Source organism: Channa argus, unplaced genomic scaffold (assembly GCF_033026475.1).
Source record: "Channa argus isolate prfri unplaced genomic scaffold, Channa argus male v1.0 Contig093, whole genome shotgun sequence".
Taxonomy (NCBI): Eukaryota; Metazoa; Chordata; class Actinopteri; order Anabantiformes; family Channidae; genus Channa; species Channa argus.
The window spans coordinates 63,028-81,455 of record NW_027125312.1 but is presented as its reverse complement, the minus strand read 5'-3'; the positions used below and the strand labels follow the sequence as shown (position 1 = coordinate 81,455).

General features: G+C 46.2%; 12 non-coding genes across 12 annotated transcripts; all 12 read right to left on the bottom strand.

Moving 5' to 3' along the window:
* Positions 1 to 471: 471 nt before the first annotated feature.
* trnak-cuu (transfer RNA lysine (anticodon CUU)) lies at positions 472 to 544 on the bottom strand. The gene has a single exon. It is a non-coding gene; the product is annotated as a tRNA-Lys (tRNA).
* Positions 545 to 1,020: 476 nt separating this feature from the next.
* On the bottom strand, positions 1,021 to 1,127 carry trnal-caa (transfer RNA leucine (anticodon CAA)). The gene is made up of 2 exons: positions 1,090 to 1,127; positions 1,021 to 1,065 (listed from the first exon to the last, which is right to left on the bottom strand). It is a non-coding gene; the product is annotated as a tRNA-Leu (tRNA).
* A 5,823-nt stretch (positions 1,128 to 6,950) lies between these two features.
* trnak-cuu (transfer RNA lysine (anticodon CUU)) lies at positions 6,951 to 7,023 on the bottom strand. The gene has a single exon. It is a non-coding gene; the product is annotated as a tRNA-Lys (tRNA).
* Positions 7,024 to 7,499: 476 nt separating this feature from the next.
* trnal-caa (transfer RNA leucine (anticodon CAA)) lies at positions 7,500 to 7,606 on the bottom strand. The gene is made up of 2 exons: positions 7,569 to 7,606; positions 7,500 to 7,544 (listed from the first exon to the last, which is right to left on the bottom strand). It is a non-coding gene; the product is annotated as a tRNA-Leu (tRNA).
* Positions 7,607 to 8,258: 652 nt separating this feature from the next.
* Positions 8,259 to 8,331, bottom strand: trnak-cuu (transfer RNA lysine (anticodon CUU)). Its single transcript has one exon. It is a non-coding gene; the product is annotated as a tRNA-Lys (tRNA).
* Positions 8,332 to 8,807: 476 nt separating this feature from the next.
* Positions 8,808 to 8,914, bottom strand: trnal-caa (transfer RNA leucine (anticodon CAA)). The gene is made up of 2 exons: positions 8,877 to 8,914; positions 8,808 to 8,852 (listed from the first exon to the last, which is right to left on the bottom strand). It is a non-coding gene; the product is annotated as a tRNA-Leu (tRNA).
* Positions 8,915 to 11,545: 2,631 nt separating this feature from the next.
* On the bottom strand, positions 11,546 to 11,618 carry trnak-cuu (transfer RNA lysine (anticodon CUU)). Its single transcript has one exon. It is a non-coding gene; the product is annotated as a tRNA-Lys (tRNA).
* A 476-nt stretch (positions 11,619 to 12,094) lies between these two features.
* On the bottom strand, positions 12,095 to 12,201 carry trnal-caa (transfer RNA leucine (anticodon CAA)). Its single transcript has 2 exons — positions 12,164 to 12,201; positions 12,095 to 12,139 (listed from the first exon to the last, which is right to left on the bottom strand). It is a non-coding gene; the product is annotated as a tRNA-Leu (tRNA).
* A 2,296-nt stretch (positions 12,202 to 14,497) lies between these two features.
* Positions 14,498 to 14,570, bottom strand: trnak-cuu (transfer RNA lysine (anticodon CUU)). The gene has a single exon. It is a non-coding gene; the product is annotated as a tRNA-Lys (tRNA).
* Positions 14,571 to 15,046: 476 nt separating this feature from the next.
* trnal-caa (transfer RNA leucine (anticodon CAA)) lies at positions 15,047 to 15,153 on the bottom strand. Its single transcript has 2 exons — positions 15,116 to 15,153; positions 15,047 to 15,091 (listed from the first exon to the last, which is right to left on the bottom strand). It is a non-coding gene; the product is annotated as a tRNA-Leu (tRNA).
* A 2,107-nt stretch (positions 15,154 to 17,260) lies between these two features.
* On the bottom strand, positions 17,261 to 17,333 carry trnak-cuu (transfer RNA lysine (anticodon CUU)). Its single transcript has one exon. It is a non-coding gene; the product is annotated as a tRNA-Lys (tRNA).
* Positions 17,334 to 17,809: 476 nt separating this feature from the next.
* On the bottom strand, positions 17,810 to 17,916 carry trnal-caa (transfer RNA leucine (anticodon CAA)). Its single transcript has 2 exons — positions 17,879 to 17,916; positions 17,810 to 17,854 (listed from the first exon to the last, which is right to left on the bottom strand). It is a non-coding gene; the product is annotated as a tRNA-Leu (tRNA).
* Positions 17,917 to 18,428: the final 512 nt, after the last annotated feature.

Below are 18,428 nucleotides of genomic sequence, written 5' to 3'. Positions count from 1 at the left end.
CCCATCACAATCCTGGCATCTGTCAATTTATTTCCATCCTTATCATTAATCACCCTAACCTGCTGCACATCCTTCCCATCTCTGTCTCTTAGTCTGGCCAACCTGAACAAATCCACCTCTCCCTCTTTAGTGTCCAACCTAGCATACAAGTCCTCATATGCTCTTTGCCACCTCTACCTTCACCTTACGCTGCATCTCCCGGTACTCTTGTCGACTCTCTTCAGTCCTCGCAGTGTCCCACTTCTTCTTAGCTAACCTTTTTCTCTGTATACACTCCTGAAGTTCCTCGTTCTGCCGCCAAATCACCTTGTCCACTTTCCTCTTTCCAGATGACACACCGAGTACCCTCGGTGTTCCCTATGAAAGTCCCCCAGTGACTTTCATTTTCAGCTGTACATGAAATCAAGTTGTTCTGCAGTTTTTGTGTTGGTCCCAGATCTTCTCCAGTGTGGCCATAATCAAAAAAGACCCCGCCCAACGTGGGGCTTGAACCCACGACCCTGAGATTAAGAGTCTCATGCTCTACCGACTGAGCTAGCCGGGCCGCTAAAAGGACACCTGAAAAGACCCTTTGACCCTCAATAAAGCAACATTTTTCCAGGCGTGTTTAAGCAAAGTCCCACTCTGTTTCAGCAATCAATTTTAGATCAGCTGCAACTATTTAGCCGTTTGTTTTCTGCATCTTCCTCCAGACAGTAAGTCTTAAGCTTGGAATAAATTGCTTCGAACTAATCGTTTGCATGCACATCATGGCCACCTCACTTGACGTGAGTTGATGTGGAGGGTCAGTTGTGCGCGTGGTCAGAAATTACTGCCAGGAGTGCCCGAGGTGCATTCTCGTAAGAATGTTGCGGCAGCATTATCTCAGCAGCACAATGGTATATGGTAGAGAAGGATTATGCAATAGTGTTGCCATGTCTTTTGCTTTGTGCAACAAAAGACAATCACGAGTTGTTAAAGTTTTCAAAGTTGTTCAATACAAATATGTCTAAATCATTAGCAACATGCAGATAAAAGTAATGTCAGGAGTGGGATTTGAACCCATGCCTCCACTGGAGACCAGAAGTCCCTTTGGGGAAGGAGTTCTTCCTTGAGTCTGGCGCCTTAGACCGCTCGGCCATCCTGACAGCCGTTGGTGGGCGCCGACTCTTTAGGACAGTGGAACTAAGTCATTAGGTTGTTATTCTCTAATTCAATCAACATACTCGAGGTGTTCTTGAGGAAAGTCTCAATTTGTTGCAATACTCACCTTTGTCTCAGCTGGAAAGGGCCGTCAGTCGGGACTTTGCGCAACTTATGACAGTGTAATGAAGTGAGTGAAGCTCTTGTTTGATAGTTTAGTGGGTTTCAGTTGGAGTGTTGGTTAGATGATCGATATTGTTTGGCAAAACGTTTGTACGGGTAGCCAAGTCTGGCTGCAGTTGCAGCTGGATTTTCTGAATTGCTACTTTTTCGAAAACCTCAGCATCCATCGTAGGGCTTGCAGCCTTTTGTTACGCTTATGCACAGTTTGAGAAAACTGATTGGAAACATGGTTACGTGTATAAACGACAACAAAATTGCGGTACTCCGAGTGGTATCTAGTCGGGTAAAGTCGGTTTCCATATCCCAATTTGTGAAATCACCTCCCTTGAGAAAGCCGACTGTAATTTGGCTACTTTACTGTGTGTAATTGCAGGAAGTGACTTTCATTTTCAGCTGTACAAGAAATCAAGGTTTTGTGGAGTTTTAGTGTTGGTCCCAGATCTTATCCAGTGTGGCCGTATTAAAAGCACCACACATAACGTGGGGCTCGAACCCACGACCCTGAGATTAAAAGTCTCATGCTCTACCACCTGAGCTAGTCGGGCCTCAAAGAGGACCCTGAAAAGACCCTTTGACCTTCAATGAAGCAACATATTTCCAGGCGTCTTTGAGCAAAGTCCCACTTTGTTTCAGCAATCGCTCTTACATCAGCTGCAACTATTTAGCCGTTTGTTTTCTGCAACTTCCTCCAGACAGTAAGTCTTAGGCTTGGAGTATATTGCTTTGAACTAACCGTTTGTCCTCATTCTTGATCCTGTCCATCCTCGTTACTCCCAAAGAGAACCTCAACATCTTAAGCTCTGCTACCTCCAGCTCTGCCTCCTGTGTTTTCTTTAGTGCCGCTGTCTCTAAGCCGAACAACATCGCTGGTCTCACCACTGTCTTGAGACGGTGGCTTCCTTTCATTCTCGCTGACACTCTTTTATCACACAACACACCTGACACTTTTTTCCACCCGTTCCAACCTGATTGCAGTCGCCTCTTCAACTCTTTTCCACACTCTCCGTTGCTCTGAACCGTTGACCCTAAGTACTTAAAGTCCTGCACCTTCTTCACCTCTGCCCCCTGTAACCTCACCGTTCCACCTGGGTCCCTCTCATTGACACACATCTCAGTTTTCCAGAGCAGACCTCCATCTCTCTAGATTTTCCTCCACCTGCTCCCTGTTCTCACTACAAATCACAATGTCATCCGCAAACATCATAGTCCACGGAGATTCCAGTCTAACCTCATCTGTCAGCCTGTCCGCCACCAGAGCAAGGAAGAAGGGGCTCAGAGCCGATCCTTGATGCAGACCCACCGCCACCTTGAACTCCTCTGTCACATCTACAGCACACCTCACCACGGTCTTACAGCTTTCATACATGTCCTCCATCACTGTAACATACTTCTCTGCCACTCCAGAATTCCTCATACAATACCACAGCTCCTCTCTCGGCACCCTGTCATACGATTTCTCTAAGTCTACGAAGACACAATGCAACTCCCCATGACCTTCTCTGTATTTCTCCATCGGCATCCTCAAAGCAAATACTTCATCTGTTGGACTCTTTCTAGGCATGAAACCATATTGCTCACCTCTGCCCTTAGCCTAGCTTCCACTACTATTTCCCACAACTTCATTGTGTGGCTCATCAACTTTATTCCTCTGTAGTTGCCACAGCTGTGCTCATCTCCCTTGTTCTTAAAAATGGGCACCAGTACACTTCTCCTCGATTTTCGATTTTCTGAATTGCTACTTTTTCGAAAACCTCATCATCCATCGTAGGGCTTGCAGCCTTTTGTTACGCTTATGCACAGTTTGAGAAAGCTGATTGGAAACTTGGTTACGTGTATAAACGACAACAAAATTGCGGTACTCCGAGTGGTATCTAGTCGGGTAAAGTCGGTTTCCATATCCCAATTTGTGAAATCACCTCCCCTGAGAAAGCCGACTGTAATTTGGCTACTTTACTGTGTGTAATTGCAGGAAGTGACTTTCATTTTCAGCTGTACAAGAAATCAAGGTTTTGTGGAGTTTTAGTGTTGGTCCCAGATCTTATCCAGTGTGGCCGTATTAAAAGCACCACACAAAACGTGGGGCTCGAACCCACGACCCTGAAATTAAAACTCTCATGCTCTACCGCCTGAGCTAGCCGGGCCTCAAAGAGGACCCTGAAAAGACCCTTTGACCTTCAATGAAGCAACATATTTCCAGGCGTCTTTGAGCAAAGACCCACTTTGTTTCAGCAATCGCTCTTACATCAGCTGCAACTATTTAGCCGTTTGTTTTCTGCAACTTCCTCCAGACAGTAAGTCTTAGGCTTGGAGTATATTGCTTAGAACTAACCGTTTGTCCTCATTCTTGATCCTGTCCATCCTCGTTACTCCCAAACAGAACCTCAACATCTTAAGCTCTGCTACCTCCAGCTCTGCCTCCTGTGTTTTCTTCAGTGCCGCTGTCTCTAAGCCGAACAACATCGCTGGTCTCACCACTGTCTTGAGACGGTGGCTTCCTTTCATTCTCGCTGACACTCTTTTATCACACAACACACCTGACACTTTTGTCCACCCGTTCCAACCTGATTGCAGTCGCCTCTTCAACTCTTTTCCACACTCTCCGTTGCTCTGAACCGTTGACCCTAAGTACTTAAAGTCCTGCACCTTCTTCACCTCTGCCCCCTGTAACCTCACCGTTCCACCTAGGTCCCTCTCATTGACACACATCTCAGTTTTCCAGAGCAGACCTCCATCTCTCTAGATTTTCCTCCACCTGCTCCCTGTTCTCACTACAAATCACAATGTCATCCGCAAACATCATAGTCCACGGAGATCCCAGTCTAACCTCATCTGTCAGCCTGTCCGCCACCAGAGCAAGGAAGAAGGGGCTCAGAGCCGATCCTTGATGCAGACCCACCGCCACCTTGAACTCCTCTGTCACATCTACAGCACACCTCACCACGGTCTTACAGCTTTCATACATGTCCTCCATCACTGTAACATACTTCTCTGCCACTCCAGAATTCCTCATACAATACCACAGCTCCTCTCTCGGCACCCTGTCATACGATTTCTCTAAGTCTACGAAGACACAATGCAACTCCCCATGACCTTCTCTGTATTTCTCCATCGGCATCCTCAAAGCAAATACTTCATCTGTTGGACTCTTTCTAGGCATGAAACCATATTGCTCACCTCTGCCCTTAGCCTAGCTTCCACTACTATTTCCCACAACTTCATTGTGTGGCTCATCAACTTTATTCCTCTGTAGTTGCCACAGCTCTGCTCATCTCCCTTGTTCTTAAAAATGGGCACCAGTACACTTCTCCTCGATTTTCGATTTTCTGAGTTGCTACTTTTTCGAAAACCTCATCATCCATCGTAGGGCTTGCAGCCTTTTGTTACGCTTATGCACAGTTTGAGAAAGCTGATTGGAAACTTGGTTACGTGTATAAACGACAACAAAATTGCGGTACTCCGAGTGGTATCTAGTCGGGTAAAGTCGGTTTCCATATCCCAATTTGTGAAATCACCTCCCCTGAGAAAGCCGACTGTAATTTGGCTACTTTACTGTGTGTAATTGCAGGAAGTGACTTTCATTTTCAGCTGTACAAGAAATCAAGGTTTTGTGGAGTTTTAGTGTTGGTCCCAGATCTTATCCAGTGTGGCCGTATTAAAAGCACCACACAAAACGTGGGGCTTGAACCCACGACCCTGAGATTAAAACTCTCATGCTCTACCGCCTGAGATAGCCGGGCCTCAAAGAGGACCCTGAAAAGACCCTTTGACCTTCAATGAAGCAACATATTTCCAGGCGTCTTTGAGCAAAGTCCCACTTTGTTTCAGCAATCGCTCTTACATCAGCTGCAACTATTTAGCCGTTTGTTTTCTGCAACTTCCTCCAGACAGTAAGTCTTAGGCTTGGAGTATATTGCTTTGAACTAACCGTTTGTCCTCATTCTTGATCCTGTCCATCCTCGTTACTCCCAAAGAGAACCTCAACATCTTAAGCTCTGCTACCTCCAGCTCTGCCTCCTGTGTTTTCTTTAGTGCCGCTGTCTCTAAGCCGAACAACATCGCTGGTCTCACCACTGTCTTGAGACGGTGGCTTCCTTTCATTCTCGCTGACACTCTTTTATCACACAACCCACCTGACACTTTTTTCCACCCGTTCCAACCTGATTGCAGTCGCCTCTTCAACTCTTTTCCACACTCTCCGTTGCTCTGAACCGTTGACCCTAAGTACTTAAAGTCCTGCACCTTCTTCACCTCTGCCCCCTGTAACCTCACCGTTCCACCTGGGTCCCTCTCATTGACACACATCTCAGTTTTCCAGAGCAGACCTCCATCTCTCTAGATTTTCCTCCACCTGCTCCCTGTTCTCACTACAAATCACAATGTCATCCGCAAACATCATAGTCCACGGAGATTCCAGTCTAACCTCATCTGTCAGCCTGTCCGCCACCAGAGCTATGAAGAAGGGGCTAAGAGCCGATCCTTGATGCAGACCCACCGCCACCTTGAACTCCTCTGTCACATCTACAGCACACCTCACCGCGGTCTTACAGCTTTCATACATGTCCTCCATCACTCTAACATACTTCTCTGCCACTCCAGAATTCCTCATACAATACCACAGCTCCTCTCTCGGCACCCTGTCATACGCTTTCTCTAAGTCTACGAAGACACAATGCAACTCCCCATGACCTTCTCTGTATTTCTCCATCGGCATCCTCAAAGCAAATACTTCATCTGTTGGACTCTTTCTAGGCATGAAACCATATTGCTCACCTCTGCCCTTAGCCTAGCTTCCACTACTATTTCCCACAACTTCATTGTGTGGCTCATCAACTTTATTCCTCTGTAGTTGCCACAGCTCTGCTCATCTCCTTTGTTCTTAAAAATGGGCACCAGTACACTTCTCCTCCAGTCCTCAGCCCTCCTTTCACTCTCCAAGATCTTGTTAAACAAACTAGTCAGAAACTCTACTGCCACCTCTCCTAGACACTTTCATACCTCCACAGGTATGTCATCAGGACCCGCTGCCTTTCCACTCTTCATCCTCTTCAACGTCCTCCTCACTTCACTCTTACTAATCTTGGCTACTTCCTGCTCCACACCAGTCACCTCTTCTACTCTTTGTTCCCTTTCATTTTCCTCATTGATTAACTCTTAAAAAGTTCTCCTTCCATCTTCCCATCACAATCCTGGCACCTGTCAATTTATTTCCATCCTTATCATTAATCACCCTAACCTGCTGCAAATCCTTCCCATCTCTGTCTCTTAGTCTGGCCAACCTGAACAAATCCACCCCTCCCTCTTTAGTGTCCAACCTAGCATACAAGTCCTCATATGCTCTTTGCCACCTCTACCTTCACCTTACGCTGCATCTCCCTGTACTCTTGTCGACTCTCTTCAGTCCTCGCAGTGTCCCACTTCTTCTTAGCTAACCTTTTTCTCTGTATACACTCCTGAAGTTCCTCGTTCTGCCGCCAAATCACCTTGTCCACTTTCCTCTTTCCAGATGACACACCGAGTACCCTCGGTGTTCCCTATGAAAGTCCCCCAGTGACTTTCATTTTCAGCTGTACAAGAAATCAAGTTGTTCTGCAGTTTTTGTGTTGGTCCCAGATCTTCTCCAGTGTGGCCATAATCAAAAAAGACCCCGCCCAACGTGGGGCTCGAACCCACGACCCTGAGATTAAGAGTCTCATGCTCTACCGACTGAGCTAGCCGGGCCGCTAAAAGGACACCTGAAAAGACCCTTTGACCCTCAATAAAGCAACATTTTTCCAGGCGTGTTTAAGCAAAGTCCCACTCTGTTTCAGCAATCACTTTTAGATCAGCTGCAACTATTTAGCCGTTTGTTTTCTGCATCTTCCTCCAGACAGTAAGTCTTAGGCTTGGAATAAATTGCTTCGAACTAATCGTTTGCATGCACATCATGGCCACCTCACTTGACGTGAGTTGATGTGGAGGGTCAGTTGTGCGCGTGGTCAGAAATTACTGCCAGGAGTGCCCGAGGTGCATTCTCGTAAGAATGTTGCGGCAGCATTATCTCAGCAGCACAATGGTATATGGTAGAGAAGGATTATGCAATAGTGTTGCCATGTCTTTTGCTTTGTGCAACAAAAGACAATCACGAGTTGTTAAAGTTTTCAAAGTTGTTCAATACAAATATGTCTAAATCATTAGCAACATGCAGATAAAAGTAATGTCAGGAGTGGGATTTGAACCCACGCCTCCACTGGAGACCAGAAGTCCCTTTGGGGAAGGAGTTCTTCCTTGAGTCTGGCGCCTTAGACCGCTCGGCCATCCTGACAGCCGTTGGTGGGCGCCGACTCTTTAGGAGAGTGGAACTAAGTCATTAGGTTGTTATTCTCTAATTCAATCAACATACTCGAGGTGTTCTTGAGGAAAGTCTCAATTTGTTGTAATACTCACCTTTGTCTCAGCTGGAAAGGGCCGTCAGTCGGGACTTTGCGCAACTTATGACAGTGTAATGAAGTGAGTGAAGCTCTTGTTTGTGAGTTTAGTGGGTTTCAGTTGGAGTGTTGGTTAGATGATCGATATTGTTTGGCAAAACGTTTGTACGGGTAGCCAAGTCTGGCTGCAGTTGCAGCTGGATTTTCTGAATTGCTACTTTTTCGAAAACCTCAGCATCCATCGTAGGGCTTGCAGCCTTTTGTTACGCTTATGCACAGTTTGAGAAAACTGATTGGAAACATGGTTACGTGTATAAACGACAACAAAGTTGCGGTACTCCGAGTGGTATCTAGTCGGGTAAAGTCGGTTTCCATATCCCAATTTGTGAAATCACCTCACCTGAGAAAGCCGACTGTAATTTGGCTACTTTACTGTGTGTAATTGCAGGAAGTGACTTTCAATTTCAGCTGTACAAGAAATCAAGGTTTTGTGCAGTTTTAGTGTTGGTCCCAGATCTTCTCCAGTGTGGCCATAATCAAAAAAGACCCCCCCCAACGTGGGGCTCGAACCCACGACCCTGAGATTAAGAGTCTCATGCTCTACCGACTGAGCTAGCCGGGCCGCTAAAAGGACACCTGAAAAGACCCTTTGACCCTCAATAAAGCAACATTTTTCCAGGCGTGTTTAAGCAAAGTCCCACTCTGTTTCAGCAATCACTTTTAGATCAGCTGCAACTATTTAGCCGTTTGATTTCTGCATCTTCCTCCAGACAGTAAGTCTTAGGCTTGGAATAAATTGCTTCGAACTAATCGTTTGCATGCACATCATGGCCACCTCACTTGACGTGAGTTGATGTGGAGGGTCAGTTGTGCGCGTGGTCAGAAATTACTGCCAGGAGTGCCCGAGGTGCATTCTCGTAAGAAAGTTGCGGCAGCATTATCTCAGCAGCACAATGGTATATGGTAGAGAAGGATTATGCAATAGTGTTGCCATGTCTTTTGCTTTGTGCAACAAAAGACAATCACGAGTTGTTAAAGTTTTCAAATTTGTTCAATACAATTATGTCTAAATCATTAGCAACATGCAGATAAAAGTAATGTCAGGAGTGGGATTTGAACCCACGCCTCCACTGGAGACCAGAAGTCCCTTTGGGGAAAAAGTTCTTCCTTGAGTCTGGCGCCTTAGACCGCTCGGCCATCCTGACAGTTGTTGGTGGGCGCCGACTCTTTAGGACAGTGGAACTAAGTCATTAGGTTGTTATTCTCTAATTCAATCAACATACTCGAGGTGTTCTTGAGGAAAGTCTCAATTTGTTGCAATACTCACCTTTGTCTCAGCTGGAAAGGGCCGTCAGTCGGGACTTTGCGCAACTTATGACAGTGTAATGAAGTGAGTGAAGCTCTTGTTTGATAGTTTAGTGGGTTTCAGTTGGAGTGTTGGTTAGATGATCGATATTGTTTGGCAAAACGTTTGTACGGGTAGCCAAGTCTGGCTGCAGTTGCAGCTGGATTTTCTGAATTACTACTTTTTCGAAAACCTCAGCATCCATCGTAGGGCTTGCAGCCTTTTGTTACGCTTATGCACAGTTTGAGAAAACTGATTGGAAACATGGTTACGTGTATAAACGACAACAAAATTGCGGTACTCCGAGTGGTATCTAGTCGGGTAAAGTCGGTTTCCATATCCCAATTTGTGAAATCACCTCCCTTGAGAAAGCCGACTGTAATTTGGCTACTTTACTGTGTGTAATTGCAGGAAGTGACTTTCATTTTCAGCTGTACAAGAAATCAAGGTTTTGTGGAGTTTTAGTGTTGGTCCCAGATCTTATCCAGTGTGGCCGTATTAAAAGCACCACACATAACGTGGGGCTCGAACCCACGACCCTGAGATTAAAAGTCTCATGCTCTACCACCTGAGCTAGCCGGGCCTCAAAGAGAACCCTGAAAAGACCCTTTGACCTTCAATGAAGCAACATATTTCCAGGCGTCTTTGAGCAAAGTCCCACTTTGTTTCAGCAATCGCTCTTACATCAGCTGCAACTATTTAGCCGTTTGTTTTCTGCAACTTCCTCCAGACAGTAAGTCTTAGGCTTGGAGTATATTGCTTTGAACTAACCGTTTGTCCTCATTCTTGATCCTGTCCATCCTCGTTACTCCCAAAGAGAACCTCAACATCTTAAGCTCTGCTACCTCCAGCTCTGCCTCCTGTGTTTTCTTTAGTGCCGCTGTCTCTAAGCCGAACAACATCGCTGGTCTCACCACTGTCTTGAGACGGTGGCTTCCTTTCATTCTCGCTGACACTCTTTTATCACACAACACACCTGACACTTTTTTCCACCCGTTCCAACCTGATTGCAGTCGCCTCTTCAACTCTTTTCCACACTCTCCGTTGCTCTGAACCGTTGACCCTAAGTACTTAAAGTCCTGCACCTTCTTCACCTCTGCCCCCTGTAACCTCACCGTTCCACCTGGGTCCCTCTCATTGACACACATCTCAGTTTTCCAGAGCAGACCTCCATCTCTCTAGATTTTCCTCCACCTGCTCCCTGTTCTCACTACAAATCACAATGTCATCCGCAAACATCATAGTCCACGGAGATTCCAGTCTAACCTCATCTGTCAGCCTGTCCGCCACCAGAGCTAGGAAGAAGGGGCTCAGAGCCGATCCTTGATCCAGACCCACCGCCACCTTGAACTCCTCTGTCACATCTACAGCACACCTCACCGCGGTCTTACAGCTTTCATACATGTCCTCCATCACTGTAACATACTTCTCTGCCACTCCAGAATTCCTCATACAATACCACAGCTCCTCTCTCGGCACCCTGTCATACGCTTTCTCTAAGTCTACGAAGACACAATGCAACTCCCCATGACCTTCTCTGTATTTCTCCATCGGCATCCTCAAAGCAAATACTTCATCTGTTGGACATTTTCTAGGCATGAAACCATATTGCTCACCTCTGCCCTTAGCCTAGCTTCCACTACTATTTCCCACAACTTCATTGTGTGGCTCATCAACTTTCTTCCTCTGTAGTTGCCACAGCTCTGCTCATCTCCCTTGTTCTTAAAAATGGGCACCAGTACACTTCTCCTCCAGTCCTCGGCCCTCCTCTCACTCTCCAAGATCTTGTTAAACAAACTAGTCAGAAACTCTACTGCCACCTCTCCTAGACACTTTCATACCTCCACAGGTATGTCATCAGGACCCGCTGCCTTTCCACTCTTCATCCTCTTCAACGTCCTCCTCACTTCACTCTTACTAATCTTGGCTACTTACTGCTCCACACCAGTCCCCTCTTCTACTCTTTGTTCCCTTTCATTTTCCTCATTGATTAACTCTTAAAAAGTTCTCCTTCCATCTTCCCATCACAATCCTGGCATCTGTCAATTTATTTCCATCCTTATCATTAATCACCCTAACCTGCTGCACATCCTTCCCATCTGTGTCTCTTAGTCTGGCCAACCTGAACAAATCCACCTCCCCCTCTTTAGTGTCCAACCTAGCATACAAGTCCTCATATGCTCTTTGCCACGTCTACCTTCACCTTACGCTGCATCTCCCTGTACTCTTGTCGACTCTCTTCAGTCCTCGCAGTGTCCCACTTCTTCTTAGCTAACCTTTTTCTCTGTATACACTCCTGAAGTTCCTCGTTCTGCCGCCAAATCACCTTGTCCACTTTCCTCTTTCCAGATGACACACCGAGTACCCTCGGTGTTCCCTATGAAAGTCCCCCAGTGACTTTCATTTTCAGCTGTACATAAAATCAAGTTGTTCTGCAGTTTTTGTGTTGGTCCCAGATCTTCTCCAGTGTGGCCATAATCAAAAAAGTCCCCGCCCAACGTGGGGCTCGAACCCACGACCCTGAGATTAAGAGTCTCATGCTCTACCGACTGAGCTAGCCGGGCCGCTAAAAGGACACCTGAAAAGACCCTTTGACCCTCAATAAAGCAACATTTTTCCAGGCGTGTTTAAGCAAAGTCCCACTCTGTTTCAGCAATCACTTTTAGATCAGCTGCAACTATTTAGCCGTTTGATTTCTGCATCTTCCTCCAGACAGTAAGTCTTAAGCTTGGAATAAATTGCTTCGAACTAATCGTTTGCATGCACATCATGGCCACCTCACTTGACGTGAGTTGATGTGGAGGGTCAGTTGTGCGCGTGGTCAGAAATTACTGCCAGGAGTGCCCGAGGTGCATTCTCGTAAGAATGTTGCGGCAGCATTATCTCAGCAGCACAATGGTATATGGTAGAGAAGGATTATGCAATAGTGTTGCCATGTCTTTTGCTTTGTGCAACAAAAGACAATCACGAGTTGTTAAAGTTTTCAAAGTTGTTCAATACAAATATGTCTAAATCATTAGCAACATGCAGATAAAAGTAATGTCAGGAGTGGGATTTGAACCCACGCCTCCACTGGAGACCAGAAGTCCCTTTGGGGAAGGAGTTCTTCCTTGAGTCTGGCGCCTTAGACCGCTCGGCCATCCTGACAGCCGTTGGTGGGCGCCGACTCTTTAGGACAGTGGAACTAAGTCATTAGGTTGTTATTCTCTAATTCAATCAACATACTCGAGGTGTTCTTGAGGAAAGTCTCAATTTGTTGTAATACTCACCTTTGTCTCAGCTGGAAAGGGCCGTCAGTCGGGACTTTGCGCAACTTATGACAGTGTAATGAAGTGAGTGAAGCTCTTGTTTGTGAGTTTAGTGGGTTTCAGTTGGAGTGTTGGTTAGATGATCGATATTGTTTGGCAAAACGTTTGTACGGGTAGCCAAGTCTGGCTGCAGTTGCAGCTGGATTTTCTGAATTGCTACTTTTTCGAAAACCTCAGCATCCATCGTAGGGCTTGCAGCCTTTTGTTACGCTTATGCACAGTTTGAGAAAACTGATTGGAAACATGGTTACGTGTATAAACGACAACAAAATTGCGGTACTCCGAGTGGTATCTAGTCGGGTAAAGTCGGTTTCCATATCCCAATTTGTGAAATCACTGTCCTTTTACACTGTCCTCCAGACAGTAAGTCTTAGGCTTGGAGTATATTGCTTTGAACTAACCGTTTAGCCTCATTCTTGATCCTGTCCATCTTTGTTACTCCCAAAGAGAACCTCAACATCTTAAGCTCTGCTACCTCCAGCTCTGCCTCCTGTGTTTTCTTTAGTGCCGCTGTCTCTAAGCCGAACAACATCGCTGGTCTCACCACTGTCTTGAGACGGTGGCTTCCTTTCATTCTCGCTGACACTCTTTTATCACACAACACACCTGACACTTTTGTCCACCCGTTCCAACCTGATTGCAGTCGCCTCTTCAACTCTTTTCCACACTCTCCGTTGCTCTGAACCGTTGACCCTAAGTACTTAAAGTCCTGCACCTTCTTCACCTCTGCCCCCTGTAACCTCACCGTTCCACCTGGGTCCCTCTCATTGACACACATCTCAGTTTTCCAGAGCAGACCTCCATCTCTCTAGATTTTCCTCCACCTGCTCCCTGTTCTCACTACAAATCACAATGTCATCCGCAAACATCATAGTCCACGGAGATTCCAGTCTAACCTTATCTGTCAGCCTGTCCGCCACCAGAGCTAGGAAGAAGGGGCTCAGAGCCGATCCTTGATCCAGACCCACCGCCACCTTGAACTCCTCTGTCACATCTACAGCACACCTCACCGCGGTCTTACAGCTTTCATACATGTCCTCCATCACTGTAACATACTTCTCTGCCACTCCAGAATTCCTCATACAATACCACAGCTCCTCTCTCGGCACCCTGTCATACGCTTTCTCTAAGTCTACGAAGACACAATGCAACTCCCCATGACCTTCTCTGTATTTCTCCATCGGCATCCTCAAAGCAAATACTTCATCTGTTGGACATTTTCTAGGCATGAAACCATATTGCTCACCTCTGCCCTTAGCCTAGCTTCCACTACTATTTCCCACAACTTCATTGTGTGGCTCATCAACTTTCTTCCTCTGTAGTTGCCACAGCTCTGCTCATCTCCCTTGTTCTTAAAAATGGGCACCAGTACACTTCTCCTCCAGTCCTCGGCCCTCCTCTCACTCTCCAAGATCTTGTTAAACAAACTAGTCAGAAACTCTACTGCCACCTCTCCTAGACACTTTCATACCTCCACAGGTATGTCATCAGGACCCGCTGCCTTTCCACTCTTCATCCTCTTCAACGTCCTCCTCACTTCACTCTTACTAATCTTGGCTACTTACTGCTCCACACCAGTCACCTCTTCTACTCTTTGTTCCCTTTCATTTTCCTCATTGATTAACTCTTAAAAAGTTCTCCTTCCATCTTCCCATCACAATCCTGGCATCTGTCAATTTATTTCCATCCTTATCATTAATCACCCTAACCTGCTGCACATCCTTCCCATCTCTGTCTCTTAGTCTGGCCAACCTGAACAAATCCACCTCCCCCTCTTTAGTGTCCAACCTAGCATACAAGTCCTCATATGCTCTTTGCCACGTCTACCTTCACCTTACGCTGCATCTCCCTGTACTCTTGTCGACTCTCTTCAGTCCTCGCAGTGTCCCACTTCTTCTTAGCTAACCTTTTTCTCTGTATACACTCCTGAAGTTCCTCGTTCTGCCGCCAAATCACCTTGTCCACTTTCCTCTTTCCAGATGACACACCGAGTACCCTCGGTGTTCCCTATGAAAGTCCCCCAGTGACAGTCCCCCAGTGACTTTCATTTTCAGCTGTACATAAAATCAAGTTGTTCTGCAGTTTTTGTGTTGGTCCCAGATCTTCTCCAGTGTGGCCATAATCAAAAAAGTCCCCGCCCAACGTGGGGCTCGAACCCACGACCCTGAGATTAAGAGTCTCATGCTCTACCGACTGAGCTAGCCGGGCCGCTAAAAGGACACCTGAAAAGACCCTTTGACCCTCAATAAAGCAACATTTTTCCAGGCGTGTTTAAGCAAAGTCCCACTCTGTTTCAGCAATCACTTTTAGATCAGCTGCAACTATTTAGCCGTTTGATTTCTGCATCTTCCTCCAGACAGTAAGTCTTAAGCTTGGAATAAATTGCTTCGAACTAATCGTTTGCATGCACATCATGGCCACCTCACTTGACGTGAGTTGATGTGGAGGGTCAGTTGTGCGCGTGGTCAGAAATTACTGCCAGGAGTGCCCGAGGTGCATTCTCGTAAGAATGTTGCGGCAGCATTATCTCAGCAGCACAATGGTATATGGTAGAGAAGGATTATGCAATAGTGTTGCCATGTCTTTTGCTTTGTGCAACAAAAGACAATCACGAGTTGTTAAAGTTTTCAAAGTTGTTCAATACAAATATGTCTAAATCATTAGCAACATGCAGATAAAAGTAATGTCAGGAGTGGGATTTGAACCCACGCCTCCACTGGAGACCAGAAGTCCCTTTGGGGAAGGAGTTCTTCCTTGAGTCTGGCGCCTTAGACCGCTCGGCCATCCTGACAGCCGTTGGTGGGCGCCGACTCTTTAGGACAGTGGAACTAAGTCATTAGGTTGTTATTCTCTAATTCAATCAACATACTCGAGGTGTTCTTGAGGAAAGTCTCAATTTGTTGTAATACTCACCTTTGTCTCAGCTGGAAAGGGCCGTCAGTCGGGACTTTGCGCAACTTATGACAGTGTAATGAAGTGAGTGAAGCTCTTGTTTGTGAGTTTAGTGGGTTTCAGTTGGAGTGTTGGTTAGATGATCGATATTGTTTGGCAAAACGTTTGTACGGGTAGCCAAGTCTGGCTGCAGTTGCAGCTGGATTTTCTGAATTGCTACTTTTTCGAAAACCTCAGCATCCATCGTAGGGCTTGCAGCCTTTTGTTACGCTTATGCACAGTTTGAGAAAACTGATTGGAAACATGGTTACGTGTATAAACGACAACAAAATTGCGGTACTCCGAGTGGTATCTAGTCGGGTAAAGTCGGTTTCCATATCCCAATTTGTGAAATCACTGTCCTTTTACACTGTCCTCCAGACAGTAAGTCTTAGGCTTGGAGTATATTGCTTTGAACTAACCGTTTAGCCTCATTCTTGATCCTGTCCATCTTTGTTACTCCCAAAGAGAACCTCAACATCTTAAGCTCTGCTACCTCCAGCTCTGCCTCCTGTGTTTTCTTTAGTGCCGCTGTCTCTAAGCCGAACAACATCGCTGGTCTCACCACTGTCTTGAGACGGTGGCTTCCTTTCATTCTCGCTGACACTCTTTTATCACACAACACACCTGACACTTTTGTCCACCCGTTCCAACCTGATTGCAGTCGCCTCTTCAACTCTTTTCCACACTCTCCGTTGCTCTCAACCGTTGACCCTAAGTACTTAAAGTCCTGCACCTTCTTCACCTCTGCCCCCTGTAACCTCACCGTTCCACCTAGGTCCCTCTCATTGACACACATCTCAGTTTTCCAGAGCAGACCTCCATCTCTCTAGATTTTCCTCCACCTGCTCCCTGTTCTCACTACAAATCACAATGTCATCCGCAAACATCATAGTCCACGGAGATTCCAGTCTAACCTCATCTGTCAGCCTGTCCGCCACCAGAGCAAGGAAGAAGGGGCTCAGAGCCGATCCTTGATGCAGACCCACCGCCACCTTGAACTCCTCTGTCACATCTACAGCACACCTCACTGCGGTATTACAGCTTTCATACATGTCCTCCATCACTGTAACATACTTCTCTGCCAAACACCTCTGCCCTTAGCCTAGCTTCCACTACTATTTCCCACAACTTCATTGTGTGGCTCATCAACTTTATTCCTCTGTAGTTGCCACAGCTCTGCTCATCTCCTTTGTTCTTAAAAATGGGCACCAGTACACTTCTCCTCCAGTCCTCAGCCCTCCTTTCACTCTCCAAGATCTTGTTAAACAAACTAGTCAGAAACTCTACTGCCACCTCTCCTAGACACTTTCATACCTCCACAGGTATGTCATCAGGACCCGCTGCCTTTCCACTCTTCATCCTCTTCAACGTCCTCCTCACTTCACTCTTACTAATCTTGGCTACTTCCTGCTCCACACCAGTCACATCTTCTACTCTTTGTTCCCTTTCATTTTCCTCATTGATTAACTCTTAAAAAGTTCTCCTTCCATCTTCCCATCACAATCCTGGCACTTGTCAATTTATTTCCATCCTTATCATTAATCACCCTAACCTGCTGCACATCCTTCCCATCTCTGTCTCTTAGTCTGACCAACCTGAACAAATCCACCCCTCCCTCTTTAGTGTCCAACCTAGCATACAAGTCCTCATATGCTTTTTGCCACCTCTACCTTCACCTTACGCTGCATCTCCCTGTACTCTTGTCGACTCTCTTCAGTCCTCGCAGTGTCCCACTTCTTCTTAGCTAACCTTTTTCTCTGTATACACTCCTGAAGTTCCTCGTTCTGCCGCCAAATCACCTTGTCCACTTTTCTCTTTCCAGATGACACACCGAGTACCCTCGGTGTTCCCTATGAAAGTCCCCCAGTGACTTTCATTTTCAGCTGTACAAGAAATCAAGTTGTTCTGCAGTTTTTGTGTTGGTCCCAGATCTTCTCCAGTGTGGCCATAATCAAAAAAGACCCCTCCCAACGTGGGGCTCGAACCCACGACCCTGAGATTAAGAGTCTCATGCTCTACCGACTGAGCTAGCCGGGCCGCTAAAAGGACACCTGAAAAGACCCTTTGACCCTCAATAAAGCAACATTTTTCCAGGCGTGTTTAAGCAAAGTCCCACTCTGTTTCAGCAATCACTTTTAGATCAGCTGCAACTATTTAGCCGTTTGTTTTCTGCATCTTCCTCCAGACAGTAAGTCTTAGGCTTGGAATAAATTGCTTCGAACTAATCGTTTGCATGCACATCATGGCCACCTCACTTGACGTGAGTTGATGTGGAGGGTCAGTTGTGCGCGTGGTCAGAAATTACTGCCAGGAGTGCCCGAGGTGCATTCTCGTAAGAATGTTGCGGCAGCATTATCTCAGCAGCACAATGGTATATGGTAGAGAAGGATTATGCAATAGTGTTGCCATGTCTTTTGCTTTGTGCAACAAAAGACAATCACGAGTTGTTAAAGTTTTCAAAGTTGTTCAATACAAATATGTCTAAATCATTAGCAACATGCAGATAAAAGTAATGTCAGGAGTGGGATTTGAACCCACGCCTCCACTGGAGACCAGAAGTCCCTTTGGGGAAGGAGTTCTTCCTTGAGTCTGGCGCCTTAGACCGCTCGGCCATCCTGACAGCCGTTGGTGGGCGCCGACTCTTTAGGACAGTGGAACTAAGTCATTAGGTTGTTATTCTCTAATTCAATCAACATACTCGAGGTGTTCTTGAGGAAAGTCTCAATTTGTTGTAATACTCACCTTTGTCTCAGCTGGAAAGGGCCGTCAGTCGGGACTTTGCGCAACTTATGACAGTGTAATGAAGTGAGTGAAGCTCTTGTTTGTGAGTTTAGTGGGTTTCAGTTGGAGTGTTGGTTAGATGATCGATATTGTTTGGCAAAACGTTTGTACGGGTAGCCAAGTCTGGCTGCAGTTGCAGCTGGATTTTCTGAATTGTTACTTTTTCGAAAACCTCAGCATCCATCGTAGGGCTTGCAGCCTTTTGTTACGCTTATGCACAGTTTGAGAAAACTGATTGGAAACATGGTTACGTGTATAAACGACAACAAAATTGCGGTACTCCGAGTGGTATCTAGTCGGGTAAAGTCGGTTTCCATATCCCAATTTGTGAAATCACCTCCCCTGAGAAAG